Source organism: Balaenoptera musculus, chromosome 6, assembly GCF_009873245.2.
Source record: "Balaenoptera musculus isolate JJ_BM4_2016_0621 chromosome 6, mBalMus1.pri.v3, whole genome shotgun sequence".
NCBI classification, from domain to species: domain Eukaryota; kingdom Metazoa; phylum Chordata; class Mammalia; order Artiodactyla; family Balaenopteridae; genus Balaenoptera; species Balaenoptera musculus.
In genome coordinates this window covers 109700048-109722952 of record NC_045790.1, presented here as the reverse complement: position 1 = coordinate 109722952, position 22905 = coordinate 109700048, and the positions used below count along the sequence as shown (strand labels likewise).

Sequence of the window (22905 nt, the reverse complement as noted above, 5' to 3'; positions counted from 1 at the left end):
GTGCTTGGTGCTGCATAGCGCTTGGCATCCAGCACATGCTTAACACCCAGGTAGCCTCCCTCCTTGTCCTGGTCCTGCCAGGGTGTGACCTTGGCCGTGTCATTCTCCGTTTCCAGGCCTCAGTTCCCTATCTGTGCAGGGAGGGTGTTGCCCCGGGGGGTGTCCTAGCTCCCCTCGCAGCCTCAACATCCTAGACTTCCACTGCAGAAGCCAGGAAGAGTTGGTGGGGTCCCCCGGGGCTGGGGCAAATTTGGGGGCCCGGGCTCCTTTCTGGAGGGACCCAGGAGAGCCCCGCCGACAGCCCCCAGCACCCCCCAAAACAGCAGCCCCGGCCAAGCCTGGCTCCCCACCTCCATCCCTTGCCCCTTCCACCAGGCTTGGTCCTCCCCCCCACCCATCACACCGACACCCTTGCCTCTGACCGGGGCTGCCCCCCACACTGGCCGGTGCCCGAAGCGCCTTGAAAAATCTCTCTCTGGCATCCCTTCCCCAACACACAGCCCCAACTGGCAGCGAGGTGAGCAGAGAGTGAGGGGGAGAGAGGAGAGAGCAGAGAGAGCGGGTAGGCAGAGAGGGAGGGAAATGCAAATGTTTTTTATCCTCCTTTCTTTTAAATGCTGAAACCCGCCTTGACAGCCTCTGAAAATAAATGGCACCGACTTGCTGGGATTTCAAATTCCGTGATTAAGGGCTGAAGCAAATACTTTTTCCCTCCCTCCCTCCTGCCTCCCCCGCCCTCCCTCCGTGGGCTGATAGAGCGGCTCGCGGGGCCGGGGACAGCTTTTTGCGAGCCTGCCAGGAGCTCTGATACGCAGCCTCCCGCCGCCGGCAGCGCTTCGGCTCCGGGCTGTTTATCAGGAGCGCTCACGCCGGCAGCCGCGAAAGCAGCTTTAAATCCCCTCCCGAGCCCGGCGGGCCCCCTCCTCGAGGCTGCACGCCGCTCACACAGGCACACACGCGCGCGCACACACACACACACACACGTGCACGTGTGCACACATACACGAGCACCCATGCACAAACGTGCACAAAGGCACACACATGCACAATACACACGCGTGCACGTGTGCACACATGCACAGTATACACACGCACCCGTGCACACACGTGTGCACAAAGGCACACGCACGCACGTGTGCACACACGCGCACAGCACAATACACGCATGCACACACCTAGCCTGGGTGGGTCTCTGCCTGTTCTCTAACCAAGGCCTAGGAAGCCTGCAAAGCTGGGGGGATGAGAGCAAGAGGGGAAGGAGGAGCGCTTGTGGAGAGTGGGGGGAGGGGCCAGGAGGAGAGAGGCCTCCTGGGGTCCACAGTTTGCAGGGACTGCCTTGGGGTGGCCTCCCGAGGGGGACAGCTTTGATGCAGCAACAAGCCAAGTGGCCCTTCTGATTAACTGCTTACTGCCCCCCCACCCCCAGTGGCTCTCAGCTGCCTGTCGCCCCCCTGGCCTCTCAGGTTCTGCCTCGCTGCTGCCAGCTCCCCCGCCGCCCCAGGTTTGGATTCTGGAAAAGGAGAGGCTTGCACAAGACAGGCATTGTGGGGCGCAGGGCAGGGCGGCCCCACCAACCCCTGGGACCTCGACAGTGAGGAGGCTGCTAGGCCAGTCCCCTTCTGTGGGTCTGAGAGCTGAGGCTCCGGGGCGGGGAGTCACCCAGACGGAAAGCGGGACGGTCTGGGTGGACAATCTGGCGGGTCTGGGGAGGGGTGGGGATGGGGTAAAAGAGGAAAACAGAGAACCCTCCCCTGATTCTGCTAGGGCCACCCCTGCTCAGAGACAACGCCCGGAGGGACTCTCCAGGCTCACTCTGCCATAGGGACACTGTGGACGGATGGGTGAAGGCAGGTGCCCCCAGGGGCCAGCAACAGGGGGCTGCACTCCCTAGGGGGTCATTCATGGGGTGCTAACAACTGGCTGGGAAGCAAGGCCTCCCTGGTGGGACCCCGCCCCCCTCACGCCGCTGAGCTCTGAGCTCCCAGCAGAGGGGAATGTGGGCACAGCCCTGCAGGGGCACCTCCGGCACCAGGATGCTGGGGCAGCCTGGGAGGGTGAGCGGGCTCTGCAGAGGTGGCACACACCACGCCCTCACCCCGCTCCCTCCACACACCCTGGAGCTGGTGCCTCCCAGGAGAAGCCCCAGGCGGGAGATGGGGGTGGGGAGAGCTGCTCCTGCTCCACGGGCTCAGTTCTGCACTTGGTATACACGGCGCATGGAATCCTCGCTGTACACATACCCATTTTACAGATGGAGACAAACTGAGGCTCAGGAAGGGGAAGTGACTTGCATGTGGGGTCTTAATTCCCCGACCAGGGATCGAACCCACGCCCCCTGCAGTGGGAGCGCGGAGTCTTAACCACTGGACCACCAGGGAATTCCCCCCATTTGTTCTTTTTTTAAAATTAATTAATTAATTAATTAATTTTGGACTGTGTTAGGTCTTCGTTGCTGCACACGGGCTTTCTCTATTTGCAGTGAGCGGGGTCTACTCTTCGTTGCGGTGCGCGGGCTTCTCATTGCGGTGGCTTCTCTTGTCGCGGAGCATGGGCTCTAGAACGCAGGCTCAGTGGTTGTGGCCCACGGGCTTAGTTGCTCCGGGGCATGTGGGGTCTTCCTGGACCAGGGATCGAACCCGTATCCCTTACACTGGCAGGCGGATTCTTAACCACTGCGCCACCAGGGAAGTCCCCTCCACCCCCATATGTTCTTTATGTGTAGAATTATTAGGCTGAACAAACAGTGCCGATATTCAACCATTTTGACCTCCATTTTGTGCAGTTGAACTCAAGAGCTGCACATCAGTTTAGTTCCCGGTCAATACAGCTGCAAAGCAAAGCAATGCCAAGTATGAATGGAACAGAGCTGTCTCTCCTTCAGCATTATAAGTTGCACAGGCTTCTCTGGCCCTGTCAGGGGTGGAAACTTCAGGTGACCTCCATCCGAGACAGGGACTCTGAAACCCAGAGAAGGGAGGTGACATTCCCAGAGCCACACAGCAGGGTGATTTTAGACCTGCCCTGGAGTTTCTCCCTCACACCTCCTAGCTATGGACACTGAGACTCTGGGGCTTGGAATGCCAGATTTCACAAATAAAATTGCAAGACACTCAGTTAAATTTGTATTTTGAATAAACAATGAATAATATTTTAGTGTATGTTCCATGCAAATACTTATAGTTAAAAATTATTTTCTGTTTATCCGAAATTCACATTTAATTGGGTGCCCTGTATTTTACCTGGCAACTCTATCTGGGAGCCTTCCTCTGAAAACAAGCTTTGAATTTGGGTGCTCTTCAAGCCAGAAACTCCAAAACAGACAGGAACAACATTGGTACCCCTCACATAGGGACTAGTCTGGATTGATGAAGTCTGGGATTTCAGGCTGAACTGGGCTCTCCTGACTGCCCCTTGAGAAACTGGGTGCTGGGGACCACAGTCAGTCATGAGAGCCCAAGCTTCCACACAAAGGCTTAGGGTGAGATGACATGAAACGAAAGCTGAGACTTTCCAGAAAACTATCTGTGCAGCCTCCCAAACACACATTCCAATCCCCTTCCTTCTGGCCTTCCTCTATACAGAGTCCAGAAAATTAAAATACTCAATTTCTCAGCTTCCCTTGCAGCTAGAGGTGGGCTTGTGACCCAATTCTGGCCAATGAGGTGAAGGCAGAAGATCCTGGGTAAGATTGCCCTTTCCGAGTTAAAGGCAAAGATTTCAAGCAATTCACCCTGCCCCCTTCTTCCTGCCTGGAATGTGGACGTGATGGCCAGAGGTGCAGCAGCCATTTTATGACCAGGAGGTATTCCCAAGTGCCCCATTAGGGACTGGTGCCTGGTGCTCTGCTGCAGCAAACCTTTTCCAGGTCTAACTGTATAAGAGACAGTGTGGGGTCTCCAAATGCTCCTTTTGGGGGAGGAGTGTCCCTTCATTCTAAGATTATGTCCCTCACACCTTTTGGGTTTTCAAATGTAATTTATTTCAAGAATTGAAGTGATAGTTGATGACGGGATTTTTAATGTGTATGTTTCTTTGTTTTATTTTGTTTTGTTCCCGTTAATACCCTTCCCTAGAAAAATTTAAAATTGGCATCACCCTATCAGTCCTCCAAGATTTCTTTGGAATCGTATTGGTCTCTGAAACCCAAAAGCTTTGAGAATGTGCTCAAGAATCTCTCAACTCACTCATACACCCAGGCCCAGCTGGGAGAAATAATGCAGGAGGGGTGGGCAGCTGCCCTTGCGAGGGGCCAGCAGCAATTGGGGGGGTGCTGGATGCCCAGGGGCCACTGTTCCAGATGCCTGCACTTTGGGCCCCAAGGCCTGGCACAGGGAGAACGTTCCTAGCCTGCTTTGTGCCTCCCATGGCCCCCTCGCCACCCCCTGGAGGCGTCCCCTGCAGAGTGGGAACAGTTTGTTACAGCTCCCCAGGAAGCTGGAGCCCCCGGCACACCGTGTTCCAGAGGCCAGTGAGGGCGTGTTCCGGGCTCGGGCCAGTGGACCGTGTGGGCACACCTGTTCCGAGGCCCAGTGACCTGGCAGGTCCCTGTCGGGGGACAGCCACACTCAGCTGGAGGTCCAGCTCAGCAAACCTTGAGATGGCCAGGGATAACAGGAACTCATGGGAGAGTCCAGGCCCCCCTAGGGGCCCTGCAAATGGTCTGGGAGACCCTGACAACCCACCTGTCGAGAGAGAGAGAGAGAGAGAGAGAGAGAGAGAGGACCCGGAAAGAGCGGCGGCAGAAGCAGTGGGCTGGGAAATGGCTCAACCAGGGAGATAAAAGGCAAACACTGTGCTCCACTCACAGCGTTCGAAACCCTGCAGCTCTCACAGCTCGGCCCTAATAAGCAGGAAGACCTGCAGCAGGCAGGAAAGGGAGACGCTCCAAGAGGATGGCAGGGCAGAGAGTTTAGCCAGGTAGATCTCTGCTCCCTGCCGCCCTGGGGACCATCCTGCCCCACACAGACCCCCGAAGAGCGTTTCCAAGCAACAGAGAGCAACCAGAATTCCTGGGCTGCGTTTGGGGCGCACTCTCTTAATAGTGCAGACTGGAGGGCACGTGAGAATTAGACCACGTGCGGGAAATGCACGGGTGCAACTGTGCGTCATGACCACGGTCCCAAGAGGTCTTGCTGTAACAGCCATGAAGACCCAGCACCCCCTGTGCCAACCCCCAGACATGAAAACACACAGCTGGGGGATAGCAGAGGGGCACGTGGTTCTCTTCCTAGGGATGCGGCCGGGCTTCATCCACTGCAAGGACATCTGGCCTCATCCTCTCCGCAGCCCCAGCTCCAGGCCCAGCCTGCGTTTAACAAGGCAGTGAAGAGTGTCAGATAAGTGTCTAGCTGGCATCAGACAGTGCTGAGTTCAAATCTTGACGGAGCTGAAAATTGCCTGCCTGGGTGACCTTGAGCACATAGCTTGCCCTCTCTGAACTTCAGTTTCCTTTCGGTGATGTCCACTCCCAACAACTCTCATCAGAGTTCATGTCTGTGCTGATAACAGGCTCTAGACTACCAGTTAGAGAAATGGCCTGATTCCGTCCAGAAATTTCCAATGTTTCTGTGCTCACGAGGCTCCTGGGAGACACCTCCAGATCTCTTACTGCTCAGAGAAGCATGGGCTCCACTTGCATTAGGGAGGATTTAGCTTATTTTTAAAGAAGTTGAGGCCACTTTGCAATCAGCGCCCTCGTGGTTGGAGCGCAGAAGATCCTAGGAAGGGGTATTAATCAAGGTGCCTTAAGGACGTGCAAATCAGGAGAAAACGCAAGTGATTAGGGTGTGATGGGGCCTGGGGTCCAGGCTTTATCCCCGCCTGAGAAGAGAGAACCAAGGGGCCTCGTGGAGACCGGGAAGGTAGACTGTGAGCCAGTGGAGGCAGAGGGGGAGAAACAGCCACGCAGAGGCCGCCGCAGGGCCCTGAAGGTGGAGCTGATGTGGCGCCCTTGCCGGCTTCCCGCCTCCCCTGCAGCTGCAGAGGAAGGGGCTGCTCTGGCAGGACCCTTTGCCCAGCCTGGATGGGCCACTCTTCGAATGATCAGAGAATGGCACTTGGGGAGAGATGGGCCCAGGGCAGGGAATATGGCATCGGCAATCTGGCAGCATCTCCAGAGTGATGGATGTATCCACCCTGTGTAGACCTGGGGGTTCCAAATCTAGGGACGTGACCTAAGGGCATAGGCCGGTGTGTGCACAAGGATGCCATCTTGGGGATCTACACAATGAAAAGCTGCAATCAAATAATGGCCGACAAGGGGATTGTTTGAGCTGGTTATGTGTTTACACGGATTTCCCTGTAAAACAAGGACTGAAGTGTGGGAAGATGGCTACAACATATTGTTCAGTGATGGGAAAAAATGCAGGTTGCAAAACACTGGGTGGTGAAGCCCATCTTTGGGGAACAAAAAAAGATGTATCTAGAAAAATCTGGAAGGAAGGGTAGTCACAGAAATGTCCACAGTAGTTAATGTGGAGAGAGTTAAGTTTCAGATTATGGTTACTTTCTTCTTTTGTATTAATTTTTTTTATGGTGATGAGCATATATTACATGCAAAATCAAAACTATTTTCTCTTCTCTTTTTAAGAAAACCGCTCTGTTACTTGACCTCACATCTTCTCCCCAGCCCCTTCACTATGAAATAAAATATCCCAGTGGACCTTGAGAATGATACCCACCCAGCCCTCTTGGGCATCAGATCAGCAAGCCCCCTTCCTAGCACAGAGCAGCTACCCACCACGCAAGCAACAGGCAGGCCAGGAACTGGGGTCATTGTCAGACCCTCATCTTCTTTGGATGGTGCAGAAAAAAATGGAATATACAAATATCTAATCATTATGCTGTACACCTGAAACTAACATGTCATGTATCAATTATACTAAAAAAAAAAATGGAGCGCATGGCAATTGTTCTGTACAGGGCACAGATAACCGTCTTGTGTGATTCCAGATCCCTTCTTCTAAACCCCTGGGCCAGAGGTTTTCGGGCACTCAGAGTTGTCCCTTTAGAAGAGCAATATGGTGTATACAGTATATTTTAGGTAACACCCCAGCAGGGCCCGGGCAGCCCCCATAGTCAAACACATTAATAGCTCTGCAACGAAATGTACAAATGTTCACATCAAGGGGAATAAATAAAGCTATAAATAGCTTCCTGTTGGTTGGGGTCAGGTTTTGCCTCCAAATGAATTTGCCACCATCTTACAAAAGAACTTTGGATTTTCAGAACTTTTGTTAATTTCAGAATTCCAGATAAGAGGTGGGGGCCAGATCAGGATGGGGCTGGGGCTCGCCGGTTTGGCTGTCTCCCTGCAGGGCACGCTGCACAATGCCTCCAGGCCCCCCCTTGCTTTAATGCTCTGGGGTCGCCATCTTCCAACTCTTAATACCTTTTGGAAAAGCCCCTATTTTCCTTTTGCACAGAACCCCGCAAATCACGTGGCTGGCCCTGCCTGTGTCCAGAACGAGGAGATCTGGCTCAAGGCAGTCACTCAGTAAGTGCAGGTTGAATGAATGAATGAATGAAACGTCATCCTCATCTTGTCTGCTTTGCCCCTCCCTGATTTTCCAGCAGCATGGGGAATGGAGAACTAACCTTCATCAGGGTCCTGAGTGGCCCACTCACTGAAGAGCAAATGTCCATGCTGATTCTTGGGGCACCCAGACCCGCATTCAGAATCTCAGGGGGAGGCATATGAGTTTCTAACTTGCGCCCTGAATGATTCAGACCCACATGACATTGCAAACCAACTGTGTGGTCATCTTGAGGGCAACCTTGCTCTCTCTCCCTCCTTTCCTGGCTGTGTGATCTTGGGCAGGTTGCCAGACCTCTCTGAACTGTCTAAAATGGGCAAAGGGTTAACTCCTACCCTTGAGCCCTACCAGACCAAATGTCTGGGAACAAGCCCTTTCCTGCCAGTATGGGGAGTTCCCCGGGGAAAGGCAGTCTTGTCTGTGAGTCTGCCTTGTTCCCCGTGCACCCCAGCACCCAGTCTGTGGAGGGCTCAGGGAATATGTCCTGTGTGTGTGGATGGGAAGGCAGCATGGTCCCCCATCTCCCAGGGCTGCATGAGGGTGGGGGAGGGCGTGCAGGAGGCACACAGTAGGCGCTGCATAAGTGGAGCTGTCTTTGTTGGTCTCACACCCTCCTCCTGGGGCTGTGAGCCCTGCTAGGGGTGGAGGCCAGCAGGCTGGAGGCAGCGGCAGGAGGGGAGGAAGGCAGGGGCCAGGAGGATGGAGTCCAGGCACGTCCTGATACCAATTAAGGCGGCTCTGGCGCAGGGGGGCCTCGGTCGGCATTTATCAGCCTGCCGGGAGGGGCTGGCAAGCTGTCCTCCGGCTGACAGATTAGACAGCGGACAATTAGGTTTCAGGCAGGCGCTCTCTCGCTCTCTCTCTCTCACACACACACACACACACGCACGCACGCACGCGCACACACACACACACACATCCCTTTCTCCATCAGTCTGTAAGGCCCGGTGACAGAGCCCAGCTGGGTCCCTGCCCAGCCCCCAGTGGTGGGGACAAAACAGACACAGAGCCACCCCCCCGCCAAAGGAGTTGAGAAATGCCCCTCAATGAGAATAACCAGGGAGCCGGTGACCCAACCCTACCCTCACGAGGACCACGGCTCAAGACCCCGTAGTCTCCACCCCAAGCATCCCTTCCCACTGGCTCGAGAACCCAACACACAGGATATGACAGCAGTGATGGTGCTTTTTAAAGCTGGGGGGTGGTGGTGAACCTGAGCTGCCCAGGGACCCCTTCCTTCCCGACAAATAGCCTCTCCCCTTCCCCAGTCGGAACCTTTGATTGCTGGGTCCCAGTGGAAGGAACGTGAAGGCAAGGGAGGGGACTTTGAAGGACTTTGCGAACCCGGAGGAAAAATCTTCAAGATTCTAGAATGTTTTATACTGCAGACTCTCTGGGATGAGTCGGGAACCCTAGAAGGGAAGGAGGATGGCCTGAGTTTTTCTTCGGTAAAGGCAGGATCTGGAGGGACTGTCGCGCAGCTCTGACCCATCCAGTAAGTGGCATCGTTGTTACCCCAAGGCCAGGTCCAGAATCTGGGTTCAGCCTCATCTCCCCACAACCCTCCCCCTCCACAGCTGTAATCATCAAGCGCCTTCCCTTTACCTCCTAGAGAGCTTTCGCATCAGCCTTCTCTCAGCCCCACGGCCACTACCCTTTGCCTGGAGACTCCCCTGATGCCTGGCCTCTGGTCTTTCCTTGTACTCCATTCTGCCCCCCAGCCGTACAGGACTCATCTAGAACACTCTCCAGCCATGCCTCTCCTTGCTTCAGGCCTCCCGGCTCCCAGCACCCCTGGAAGAGAGGCCAGCTCCCGCCTGCACCCTCAGGCCGGGTCTCCCCACCTCCCTGCTCTGTTGGTCTCATTCACTCTTCACCCTCAGCCATGATCTTGTTTATTTATTTGGTTACTTGGTTGATGTTTGCTCCCATCCGTCTCCCACTGGAATGTAATTCCAGGGGGACAGAGACCAGCCCCCTTTTGTTCACCTTTTTCAGCACCTGTCACCTGGCAGGGATGCTGGGCGGCTATAGAGAGAGTCAGGACACGAGGCCCGCCCAGGAGGGCCACAGCCAATGACCGGCTGTTTCCCGAAGACCACACTTGCCTCGCCCTCCACCCCTCTGCCAGAAATGCCCCTCAGCTGCCAGCTTCCACCCCCACTTCCAGCCTCGGCGTGGATGTCATTTCTTCCCGAAGGCTCCTGACTCTCCAGCTGCATCAGTCTCCGCCCCTGGGCTGATCTGAGCCTGGATGACCATCGAGGCAGTGTGGCCAGTTCACTTGTCTGCCTCTCCCACCGCATGGTGGGCTTCCTGGAGGCTCATTCACAGTGCCTGGCACCCAGTAGGTGCTCAATAAATGGTCTTCACAGGCGAATGCGCCCAGAATGCTGGCTCTATCCCTAGCAGAGCCCCTGCCTTCCTCTGGCCTGATCTCCCCTCTGCCTGGGGCTCTGAGGGTCCTGGGGCCACAGTGGACATAACCAGGCTGAGTGACACAGACAGAAAGTGCTCTGGGGACCCTGTAACTAGGGACTCTGCCCTGGAAAGGGGGCAAAGCCTTCTGGGATGACCATGCTTTGAAGGGCAGGAGGACGGGTTGGGGCAGAAAAGGAGAGAATATCACCTTTACTAATGAAAAATTGCAAGCCGGACACCGGTGCTTTAGATGGGTTCCCTTGCTTTTTCCTTGTTACGACCTTTTGGATAAACAGTTTTACCACCAGTCTTCAGATAACAGGTGGCCAAAGAGACCTGAAGCCACTTGCCCAGGATCACACAGCTACATGTGGCAAATCCAAATTCAAAGCCGGTGCGACTGGTTCCAGGGGCCATGTCCTTGCTCCACCTAGCGTGCCAGGGATGACTGTCCATCCATCGTGCCTGCGTCTGGGGACAGGTAACCTGCGTGAGCAAACGCCGGGCGGCTGGATGGAATCGTGGGGGCAGCAGTTACCTAAGAAGGCTATGAGCACCAACTCCCCCACCCCAGAGGTCCGCAGTGAAAGCCAGAGGGAAGGTGGGTCAGTCACCTGTTCCCTCTGTGCCTCAGTTTTCTTGTCTGTAAAATGGGGACATAACGGCACCTGCTTCATAATGAGGATAAATGTCTCTAAAGTGCTCAGAACAGTGCCTGGCGCAGAGAAAGCATCATGTAAATGGTTTTAGATAAATAAATAGGGAATGTGGTAGGTCTGGGTCCAGGCAGAGGGGCAGAGGGGCAGAGGAGCCCCCGGGACGTCTCTGGACCGGGAGGGTCCACGGACCCTGGGGCAGCAGGAGGCAGGGATGCTGTGCTAGGGCTGGGGTGAGCGGTCATGGCTTTACTTTCCCCAGCCAGAGGCCAAGGCAGATCCTTGGAGAGCCCTGGGAGGGCTCAGTGAGGCCACGGGATCTGAGGTCCATGGGCAGCTCCCTCCCCTGGACCTTGGAGGCTGAGCGGCTGGAAGGCTGCCCAGCACAGTGCCCTTCTGGATCCAGGCCAGGAGGGAATAAGTGTTCTTCTCTCCTTCACCCAAATGGGCACATGAGCACAGAGGCTCCTGGGTCACACCCCAAGGAACTGAGAGGTGAGACAGTCCCCTGAAGATGAGTTATCTGGTCAGGGAGCGGGGCACGTCCCCCATCATCATCCATCACAATTAAAATATAAAATCATAAAGACATGCCGAGGCAGAGGGATGGCGACAGTTCACAAGGCTTTTGCTTTTCAGTTCTGCAAAACTGTCTGTGAGGCTTCGGTAAAATACTGCACCTCTCTGAGCCTCCGTCTCCACATTTTGAAAAGGGGGTATCTTGTCATAGCCAGGGCACTACACAGCTCAGGGAAACTCGGTGATTCTACCAGATCAAAGAAAAGGAATTTATCCTTTAAGAAAGCCCTACTGGGCTTACCCTGGTGGCACAGTGGCTAAGAATCCGCCTGCCAATGCAGGGGACAGGAGTTCGAGCCCTGGTCCGAGAAGATCCCACATGCCGCAGAGCAACTAAGCCCGTGCGCCACAACTACTGAAGCCTGCGTGCCTAGAGCCCGTGCTCTGCAACAAGAGAAGCCACTGCAATGAGAAGCCCCCGCACCCCAAAGAAGAGTAGCCCCCGCTCACTGCAAACAGAGAAAGCCCGTGCAGCAATGAAGACCCAACGCAGCCAAAAATAAAAATTAATTAATTAATTAATTTAAAAAATAAAAAAGAAAGCCCTACTGATTTACTCTGTTAATTCCTCAGATGGGGAGGGAGCATTGCTAAGGCCAGGAGGATCAGTGACCTATACCCACTAGACCAAGGTCAGAGGCAGAATTCGAGGCTGTCAGATCCCCTAGAGGCCTGTGGCCAAGCCACCTGGCCCTCTGTGTGTCCCCGGGCCCAGAGCCCTCCCCTCCCCCTGTCTCCAGACTTTGTTCCCAGTCTGGCAGGCCTATCACCTCTGTCCTTCTCACCTCCCTGACCCTCATGACAGGCCCTCTCATTCCCTGAAAGGAGGAATTGCAGCCAGGAAGGCCAAGTTCCGTGGTACCTGAAAGTCCCCTCTTGGACTGTGGGTGTCATTCTTGCTTGATCACCGAACCCCCTTACACACACACATACCACCAACCCCAAATATGGAGCCTCCACAAAGCCCCTTATTAAGAAATTGGTCAATTTCCTGCTAATGAAAACAAATACTATGCCACATTAAAGGCCAATTAATTTTCAGAGCTGCCAGGGAAACATCGCCTGGAAAATGTGCACCCCCGCCCCCTCAGCAAAGGGCAGCTGCGCAGCGCCAACAGCAAGGCGAGGAGGCCCAGCATCACGGGCCTCCAGCAAGGGTGGGAAGGAAGGGATGGCCAGCTGTGGACCAGGCAGCAGGAGGGGCTGCCAGGTGGGGCTTCCCTTTCCTGGAGGGACCCCGCTCACCTAGCCCAGGAGCTTCGGACACCATCCCTCCCCAGGAAACATAAACCCTAAGACCAAGTCTCCCAAGCCCACAACCAAAGGCAAGCACTTTCTCCATAACGGGTATCCCTAGTTTGTGAAAAATATGGGATCTGGAAGGCTTGTGATCACCAAGCCCTAAGTTATCTCACTGAGCCCCACAGCAGTCCTCGGAGGGAGGTGCCATTGTCCCCATTTTGAAGATGAGCAAGTTGAGGTCCAGAGTCAGCAAGTCCCTCTCCTGAGGTCACAGCTTCTAGAGGCACAGCAGGACATCTGTCAGGTCCGCCGTGACTATACCCAGAACAAACCTGCAGTGGTTCCTTTTACAACATTGAGGATTTTCCCATAACATAAAAAAGGGCAGGGGAATGACCACGTCTAATAAAAACAAATTTCGTCGGCTGCATTTGTTCAAGGTGAGGCTTACCTGCTCCTGAATCATAAGAAAGCGCCGGGGCTTCCCTGGTGGCGCAGTGGTTAAGAATCTGCCTGCCAATGCAGGGGACACGGGTTCGAGCCCTGGTCTGGGAAGATCCCACATGCCGCGGAGCAACTAAGCCCATGAGCCACAGCTACTGAGCCTGCGCGTCTGGAGCCTGTGCTCCACAACAAGAGAGGCTGCGACAGTGAGAGGCCTGCGCACCGCGATGAAGAGTGGCCCCCACTTGCCGCAACTGGAGAAAGCCCTCGCACAGAAACGAAGACCCAACACAGCCAAAAATAAATAAATAAAAAAATAAAATTTAAAAAAAAAAAAAACTTATTTAAAAAAAAAAAAAAAAGAAAGCACCGGTTTACTGAGAGATTAGTCCATGCCAGGAGGCCTTTTAGGCCCTGTACAGTTGTCAGCTCACTGAATCCTCACTAGCACATGAGGTTCAGAGAGGTTAGGTAACGTGCCCAAGGTCACACAGCCTGCCCATGTCTTAGCCATGGAAATCTGTCTTTAAGGTCCAAGTTTTTCCATTTCCTCAAGGTCAAAGCCAAGGTCTGTAGGTCTTCTCCTCTCCTGGCAGGGCAGTGAGCTACAGAAAAAAAAAACACTGGGTTCACCCTGTCACCTCAGACACACCCCTTTCCCTCCCTGGGCCTCAGCTCTCTCATCTGCCAAATGGACTTCGTTCAATTTGAGCATCCTGCAGAGGCCCTCGGTCTGGGGCAGGTGGCTGGGAGTAGAGCATCCAGCCAGACGGTAGAAACAGCCGTCCCTCTGCCAGGAGAGGGAGACCTGGCTGCCTTGCAGTGAGTGGCAGAAAGAGGCCTAGTGGCCAGACAGGGACACAGTGAGAACAGTGGGGACAAGAGCCCAGCCAGGGCTGGCCACAGAGCACCCCCCGCCCGGCTGCCCCCGCACTGCAGACAGCTCACGGGGCAGTGAGGGGGCGTCCTCTCTGACCCCAGCAGCTCCAGTAGGACCTGGGTGGGTATCTGTTGCCCATCTACCCCCTGTTCTCCATTCCCCACTCAATCCCGGAGATCAGTCGCTCTGCCCAGGCCAGGAGTAGAAGGCAGTGGAGATAAGCAGGGGAGGGGCTGGGAGAGGTGCAGGGGCTGGGGTGGGAGGGCGGGTGGGGGGGGCCCTCTGACCCTCCCCCTCGTGCTGAGCTCTAACTTGGAGGCCCCAGCATTTCATAGAAACTTCTCCCATGGGAATCATCAGAGAGGCGCTCAGGCATCCTGCTTCCCTTTGATAAGGGAGAAGAGGCGCAGGAGCGGGGAGGGGTCTGCGTCTGCTGTGAGTGCTCACAGCTTGGGGACGGGCTGCAGCAGGAGAGTCAGGTGGGAGGGAAACACGGACGCCACATGGGCAATGGCCACGGGGCCGCGTGTGCACGAAACTCTGAATGCATAGAGGATGCCGAGCAACTCGCCGGGAGGGTGGTTCCCAGAGCAACTGACAACTGACTGGGGTCTGAGAGCAGCGTGGAGAGGAAAGGGCGCTCCTGGCAGAGGGCACAGCACGAGCAAAGGCCCAGCGGCCCGACATGAAAGAACATGGCGTGCTGGGAGGACAGAGCGGCTCAGTGCAGTCGGAGTGGAGTCCAGTGGCTGGAGCTGATGAGACAGGAGAGGCAGACCTGGCTTCATGCGGTCAAGGCCTTCTGTGTCATGCTCTGCCAAGTCTTCGAGTCAATAATGATAACAATGCCATCTGCTATTGAACAGTTATAATGTGTCCAGCACCACGCTAAGCCCATCGCAAGCACTGAGGCTCACTGACTCCTCCAACAATCCCATTATGTGAATACTATTATCATCCCCATGGACAGATGAGGTAACTGAGACCCAGAGAGGTTAGGTAAGTGGCTGGTGGTCACACATCTGACAGTGGCTGGTCTGGGACTTGGATCCAGGCTCCCAGTTCTCACCCAGCAGCATGTGCCGCCTCTAAGGAGTTCGGACTTCACCTTAACGCAGCTGGGAACCACGAGGGATTTTAAAGGGGAGTGGGTGGGTCATACAGTCTTGATGCTCCAAAACCCCGAGTCAGGCTTGTGGAGACTTGCAAGGTCTGTTTTCGAGGTCCACTGGTGGCTCCAGGCCTTCCAGGGATCTGCCCCTGTCTTTCTTCTGCTCTTTGCTGAACACCGGGGTTTGGCCTGAGTCTTCTGCCCCCAGCTCACTCTCCCTGGGGCCGGGGGGCCATCACTGCCAGGGACACAGACTCCCACCAGTCAGGGCTCTCAGCCCCTCCAACCCTTCCTGGGTCCCCACATTGCCCACTCTCTTCCCTCTTTCCTTCCTCGCTCAGGGATGGCATCTATGGGGTACACCTGGGAAGTGACCCACAGTGGAGCTGAACAACCCTCAGAATGAACCCAGCAGAGGTGGCCTCCCCTCGGGTGCTGTAGCAGCCCCACGCCCCTTCCCCACTTCCTTCCCAGCCTCCAGCTGCCCTCGGAGGGGTAGGGTCTCGGACACTGCCAAGAGTACTGGAGAGTTCCTTTCCACCATCTTACCTCCAGAGGTTCTCTTTCATTCTCTCCCTCACCCCAACCCCCGCCAAGGGCCTCAGCATTACAGACATCAGACGACAGCAGATTTGGCAGGATTTCCCCTGTCTGTCCTCCTTATTGTGCACGTGGAGAAGCTGAGTTCCAGACAAGGACAGTCAGCAGAGCAGCTGGGGACCGGCTTTGCTGGGCTCCTGGTCTCCCACCCCGCCACGCATTTACTGACAGCCTTGTGTTTTCATGTAGGGGAATATCACATTTGATCCTCACGTCCACCCAGAGCAGGAGGAGTTCAAACAGGAAGGCTGGGCTGTCCTGCTCTAGCTCCTTCTGTCTCTAAAACTGCAGAGTCTCCTATCAGCATCTGTAAAAAGAGGCAGGCAGTAGGTCAATGACTTGTCCAAGTTTGTGTACCAGGCTAGTCACAGTCAAAAGGGTCTCCTGTCTGAGGTTCTTCCTGTTCTTCAGTGTTAAGACTGGCAAATACACTGGTCTTGCTTCCCTTTCTGTGCTCATGGCAGACATGACTAATTGATCACAGCACTCTTTCCCTATAAGCCTCACAATCCTTCTCAACACAGGCTTCTCAACACAGGCTTCTCAACACAGGCTTTACCAAGTGTGGATTTGGCAACCAAGGTGACACCTGTTCACCACTCTTCCTAGATTTTAGGTCTAGTCTGATCTTGTATCTGTCCCAGCACCTGGCCTGGGGCCCAGTACACAGCACAGGTCACAGTGATAAACATTTGTTGAGTGAGTAAGTGAATAAACGGTGACTGTTGAATGAATAACACCTCCCAAAGCCAGTCCCCCGAGACCAGCTCCCTTCATTGTAACAACATGACCATAACAATAATAGCAATGACCCCAACATCTGAGGTTCCCTGAGTCCTCTAAGGCTCTTCAACCGACTTGAGGGACCACCTGGGAAGTCATCTCCCTTGGCCACACATCACCTGGTCTCCTGCCTCCTGGTCCAGCATTTTGCCCCAGCCCCCCAGCCCCCCAGCCCCAGCTTGTCTTTCATTCTCTGGGTCAGTTAAAGTAGACCCGGGCCTCCATCTGGGGACTTGAAGGGTGTTGAGGGCAGGTCCTAGGGACTAGGGTGGGAACAAGTTAATTAGGAGTTTCCTCATCCTGCTTAGAATTTTAGAATTGCAGAATAGGGGAGATCACAGGGCCCTTATTTGTACAAGTTGGGAGAGAGTGGCCCTCTGGGGGGGGGGTGACCTGCCCAAGGTCACCCAGAGAGTTTGGCTGAGGTGCAGAGCCCAGTGTCAGAGTCCCCACGATGCCCTCTCATCCCCTGGCATCCTGTGCGTGCATAGTTAGTTGTTTATTTTATCTCTTTTTTAGAATTTGAGGCCCTCGGAGGGAGGGACCCTAGGCACCTAATGTAAGGTTTGGCTTAAGATGGGTGCTCAATAAACAATGGATGAATGTAAGGAAGGAGGAAAGGAGGAAAGGAAGGAACGAACGAAGAGTAGGAGGGAGAGTGGGAGAGAGGAAGGAAGTGAGTGAATGAGTAGGTGGATGGATGGGTTGGTGGAAGGATGGAGAGAAGGATGGGAGGGAGGAAGGATATGTGGATGGATGGATGGATGGATGGAAGGGCGGGTGGATGGGTGGGTGGGTGACTGGATGGATAAAAGGAAGAAAGAAAGGGTGGAATGAGTGATGGGTGACTGTCCCCTACATGGGAGGCATCCAGTGACTCAGGGTGAGAGGACTGACTTTGACACAAGAGCAGGCAGTTCGCCCATGGCCCCTCCCCCTCCCCAGCATTTTCATTAGGACCCGTCTACTGCACCTGGCTCCTTGGTCCCTGCCCCGTGAAGATACAGATGTCTCTTCTGGCTTCATTAAGGACCTATTAACCCAGGTCCTCTCATGCCTGGGTTATAGAAGCAGCTCTGAGCAGGGCTAACGATGTTGTCACTGCAGACCTTGGTGGAGAGCCCCACAGGGGCTCCAGTGGGGAGGGCCAGGAACCTGGGGTTACATCAGAGGCTTTAGAGCCGCACAGACCTGCCTGGTTTAATCCCAGTTCCCCTGCTAATTGGCTATGTGGCCTTAGGCAACTCACTTCCCTTCTCGTGCGTTGCAGCTTTCTCACCTGTAAAATGGGGTAATAATGTGCTTGTTTGACAATTCATTGAGCTAATGCATGACATCACCCAGCACGGAGTAAGCGCTCACTACAACCAGTGACATCCTGAGGACCCTCTGGGAGCTGGGCAGGGAGGAGCGCTCATTACACATCGGCCATCTGGTGGGACAGGCAGGTGCTGTGACCATCCTGAATTTATGGAAGAGGAAACTGAGGGTACTGGGATGATTAAGTGCTTGGCCAAAGCCTCACTGCCTGGAAGGGACAGGGCCAGGATTCACATGGAGGCAGTGGACGCCACAACTGGGCCATTTCCTGCCTGGCTACAGAGTGGGAACAAAGCCTGGGGCGGGTGGGCGGGGCTGGTGGGGTGCCTCTCCCACCAGTGCCTTGAAGTGACAGCACAGCAGAGGGGAGGAGGAGCTGGGACAATAACGGAGATTTATGGCTTCCAGCTCGATTAACGGCACCATCTGGATGCCACACGTCCACCTGGAAGTATAAGGGACCCCAACACTTCCGTATAAATATAGCAGGGAGGGACAAAAACAGTGGGAGAACTGGTGTGAGCTGCCAGGCTGACCGCAGGGCCTGTGTGGGGCCCACCTGGCTCTCCTAAAGCAGATGTACCCCTGAGGGTATCTCCCACCGAAAGGGCTGGGTCCCTACCAGTCTCAGGAGAGCCAGAATGGCTGAAGCCCAGGGTGCAGATGCAGAAGGAGGGCTGTGGTCTGAGCCACAGAAAAGGTCAGAGGATGAGCAGGAAGGTGGGGAGAACGGTAGTAATACAAACAACCCAAAGCTTGATCTCAGGGTGCAGGACAATCTGACCAACTTTGCGTTCCGGACCACCTTCTAGCTGGGTAATCCCCAGCAAGTGATTTCACCTCTCTAAGGCTCTGTCCGCTCACCTGTGAAACTGGGATCATCATGGTACTAACCTCTCAGGGTTGTTTGAAGGCTAAATTAGATAAGGAAATGCACAGACCTTGGGGTAGTGCCTGGCACAGAGTAAGTTCCCCATCAGTGGTTGTTGTGATTATTATCTTCCCATTTGCCAGATGGGAAGACTGAGGCCTCAAGAAGGTAAGTGACTTGCCTCAGATTGTATAGTTGGTTGGTGGCAGAGCCTGTGCCAAAGATGGACCTCAGGGCCCAAGGCGGCAATCCTGAGTCATACCAGGGAGAGTGGTAAACCTCTTCCAGCTCCAATAAGAGCTGCCATGTTCTGAGCACCTACTCTGTGCCTGGCGCCGTGCTAAGAGCTTTTATGCATAACTTAATGGAACCGTCACAACTTTTGAGGTAGGCACTGCATTGTCCTTATCGTCCAGAGCTACAAGCTTTGGGGGGGCCAAGGCCGTTCACCACCAGGACTGGTTCTGAAGCCCTGCACATGCTACTGCCCTCTGAACAGAGGCGGCAGCTTGTCTTTATTGTACCAACTGCTCCTAGCTCCCTTCCATGTATTTCTTTCCTCCTCCAAGAAGACGAGGGATAAATACGATGGTAAGTCGGCCATGGTGGACCTGAAGTGTTCTGATCATCAGTCAAGCCTCCCCTTCAGGGCTGGGGCCCCTCTCCCGCATATCAAAAGAGGGAGGGAAGAGGGGGCAAGGAACATCACTCCAGCCCCTCCCACTCTCCTTAGCTCTGCCCACGCTGAGTGGCCAGAAACCCATCAGCCTGCACAAGGCCACACCGGGGAAGGAGGCTGGATGGTGGTGGGGTGGGGAGGAGATTTGAAGCAGCAAGTCCCCCTCTGCGTGCACACGCGCTCCCTACATTCCCATCTGGTCAGCCTGGATGCTGAAAATCTAAGTCAGCCCCATACAAAAAACAAAAGCTTCTCATTTCCATTATAGAAAACCTCAGAGACCTGGGCTGCTCTGCTTGCCTTCTCTTTTGGCCAATGTGGCCAGGGCAGGGGCTGGAGAAATGACGGAGGTCCTGGCCAGGGGAGACAGGTTCGAGTCCTTGGCCTGGGCCCTCGCTGGGGCCATACCCTGGGGAGCAGCCCAGAAAGCCTGGCACCCACTGACACCCCCCTGCCTGCCAGGAGCTGTGCCAGATGGGGAGGCTCTGGCTTCTGGCCTCCGCCCCAGCACACAGGCCCCCTGACTTGTCCTCCTGGGACCTCCTGGCCTGTCCATCCGAGATGACCCTTCCTCCTTCCCCACAGAAGCCCAGACCTCTGACCCTTATTAAAAACAAACAAAATCTGGAGAGAAAAAACTCCTGCACAAACAGCCTCAGAGATGTTCATGTCCCCTCCCTCCCCCCAACACACACACACACACACACACACACACACACACACACACACGCTGCCTCAGACGTGCAAGGCTGCAGCCAGGCTTCCACATAAACAAGTTGTTGCCGAGTGGCTTTTGTTTATGAAACATTTAGGTTTCCCTCAACTTTTTTTTTTTGGTGGGGTGAGGGGCAGGGGGTGGACTGTTCATAGTTTTCTGGTGAACAGAGTGGAGAGGGAGCCTGGGGCTTGGCAGGATTTTATTTCTCCCTCTGTGATCTCTGCGGGCTAGAATCTGGGGAAGGTGATATGAGAGGAAAGGGAGCAGGCAACACAGAGGTGGGGGGACCTCTGGGCATCACCTGGAAAAAGTCCCCCCTCTCCCGATGGGGAGGTCAGGCTCAGAGAGGGCTTCAGGCAGCCAAGGTCAGCCCCGGGGCCTAGTTAGACCATCCCAGGCCGGGCCTCCGGGAGGGCAGGGCCGGTGTACCGCGTCCCCTCGGCGTCCCGCACGCGACCCAGCGCCTAGCGCTCAGAAAACATTTGGGACCGCTGGCTGACGTGTCCCTCCCCCTCGGCACCCCGCCTTCAACGCCTGGAAACCAGCGAATCCGCCAGGAACAAAGGCGGGGCTGCTTTACAAAGGCAAACAGCAAACACTTTTGCTTTTTTTTTTTTTTTTCCACCCAAGCCGGCAGTCAGGCAGGTTTGGGGTCCGGGCGGCGCCGGGGCTGGTTACTCCCGCGGCCGTCGCGCGGGGTCGGCCCGGGGCGCATGCGCGGGCCGGGGCGCAGGAGGCCGCCGCCGCCCGCGCAGCCTCGCTCTGGCCGGTCTCCGTGGCAACGGGCTCGCGGGGGGAGGGGCCGGGCGCGCTGGCCGCGGCGGCTGCTATTTCTGCCGCTTCCTGTTCCTCGCGGCCACGTCGCCATGGCAACGCTGTTACTCACCGCGGCCGCTTCCCGGCTCGGCTGGCGCGCGTGACCCCGGTCGCCCGCGCCCCCTCGTCTCTCACTTGCTGTGCTCCCGCTCTCCCCCCGGCGTTCTCCCCCTCCGGCACGGGGCCCCCTCCCGCGCGCCCCGTTTTCCCCTCCTCCCAGCCCCGCCCCGCCCTGCCGGTGCCCGCGGCCCGGGAGCTAGAGAGGGAGGGAGATTGATGGGGGACGCCTATTAAGAAACATTGTAACCGTTTCCGTTTTTATTACGTTGACAAGGGAGCGTTATTTACTGTTATTGTTTGCCGAGCTGGCCGCGCCGGAGCGCGGGCAGCCTACCGGGAGCTCACCTTTCGGGCGGTCCCGGGGAAGTCGCGGGTGGGAACGGGAGGCGGGCGCTGGGCAAAGATCTGGGGCGGCGAGGGGGCGCCCCGGGCAGCCCCGGCCTGTGGGGTTCTCTCCTCGCTCCTTCCCCCAGCCAGCCCGGCTGACCCCCTCGCGGGCCGTGTTTTCGCGGGGAGAGACTGCAGAGGCCGGGTGACTCGTGCTGAAGGAGAAAAGGCAACAAAAAATAAAAAAGGAACAGATGACTTCATTCTCGGGAAGGCTCCGTCCTACGTGGACCAATTTCCTGGGGACTGTGGTGGAACGGCCCCGCTGCCGCTGGAAGCACTCAAAACTAAACCAGATAAAGACCAGAAAATTCTCAGCCTTTTCTGAACCCAGCAAGGGCAGGCTGGCGGCGCGTGAGCCCTGGGTGTGCCCGGGAGGAGGGCCGAATTCCTCCACCGGCCTGGGGCTTGGCTTCCAACAAACCGCCCCACTTAGACTCCTGTACCCTGAGAGGGTGAGCAACTGGCCCAGGGTCACACAGCCAGTTTTCATTCTGCTCAAACACCTGCGGGGACAAAACCAGCAGAGGCAGGGGAGCAGAGCCAGTGCTTGGACTCAGGGCCTTGGAAGAGGGTGAGGCTCAGCTGGAGGCCCGGCGAGGGGAGATTAACTCGGCGGGTGTAAACCCTGGCTGGTCTGACTCCGGCTTACCCCACCGGGAGCCCTCAACTTGGGGGGGTTTGTCTGGGGTGTGTCCAAGGGGATCAGATGGGCCTGAAGGATGCCCCACCCCCGAAGTCCCTGCTGGGATGTTAATCTCACCTGCTAATTAAAGTTTGCAATTCTGTCCCTAACTTAACTCCCCACTCTTGAATAATTATTAGCTGAAATGCACAGTTGTGCTCTGGACAGAGAAGCAGAGGAAAAAGCCAGAGGAAAAAGGCCTGAGTTCACACTATAAAAAGGACTTTAAAAAAATGTTTATACTTATAAACAAACGACCCCTAATGAACAGACCAGGTTTGGAAACTGAACTTTCAGAGACTCTCCTCAGGCTGTTTTGTGTTTTTTTTTTTTCCCCTTCCAAGGGCAGGAGGCTTGGGGTTTGGTCACTGCAGCCTCTCCCAGTCTCTTGGCCTTAGATGATCAACAAGGGCTTTTTTGGCCCCAGGATGGCTTCTGCATACTCTGGAGTCTAGCGTGAGGGCCAGTTCCCCACTAAGGCCTGGGGTGTGGCAGCAAAATCAAGTTATCTTCAGCTCTGTTCCCAGCATCCACGCAGAGCTCTCAGCTTCGGAGCCCTCCCTGAACGTATGAATCAAAAGTCTTGAGCTGCAAGAGAAGACTGTACCCGCACCCCCTAGTCCTTCCTCAGCAGCTTGCTGCCAGCCTGGTGGTGTGGAAAGGCAGAGGGAAAGGTGGGAAAACAGCACCACCCTTCCCATCTCTATCACCAGCACTTGCCGCCAGCCTTCCAAGCAAACCCATCTCTGGCAGTAGGTAGCAGGTTTAGAGAGTTGAGCTGGTGTGAGAGTTGTACCCATGGGCAGCGTTTGAATAGAACTGAGTTGTCAGATGACACCCAGCATCACAGAACTTCAGAGCTGGGAGGATCTTGGAGATTATCCACACCAACTGCTTTCCTGTTTTACAGATGGGCAAACTGAGGCCCAGAGAGGGGAAGAGACCTGACTACTACTAACTAGTGGCAGAACCTAGACCAGAACCCAGGGGCCTTGCCTCCCATTCAGGTGCTCATTGCCCCCACTCTGATTCTTCCATGGAATTATCTGTACGATCAGAAGTTCAGGAACAGGGTGGGGGTGGGGCAGGACAACTATGGTGAGGCAGGAGGCACTGAA

The 22905-nt window shown here is 55.5% G+C and overlaps 1 long non-coding RNA gene across 1 annotated transcript; it reads right to left on the bottom strand.

Annotated features, from left to right (window-relative positions):
* Positions 1-10266: 10266 nt before the first annotated feature.
* LOC118897377 lies at positions 10267-21413 on the bottom strand. The gene is made up of 3 exons (XR_005020411.1): positions 21061-21413; positions 15669-15775; positions 10267-10442 (listed from the first exon to the last, which is right to left on the bottom strand). It is a non-coding gene; the product is annotated as an uncharacterized LOC118897377 (long non-coding RNA).
* Between the last annotated feature and the right edge of the window lie 1492 nt (positions 21414-22905).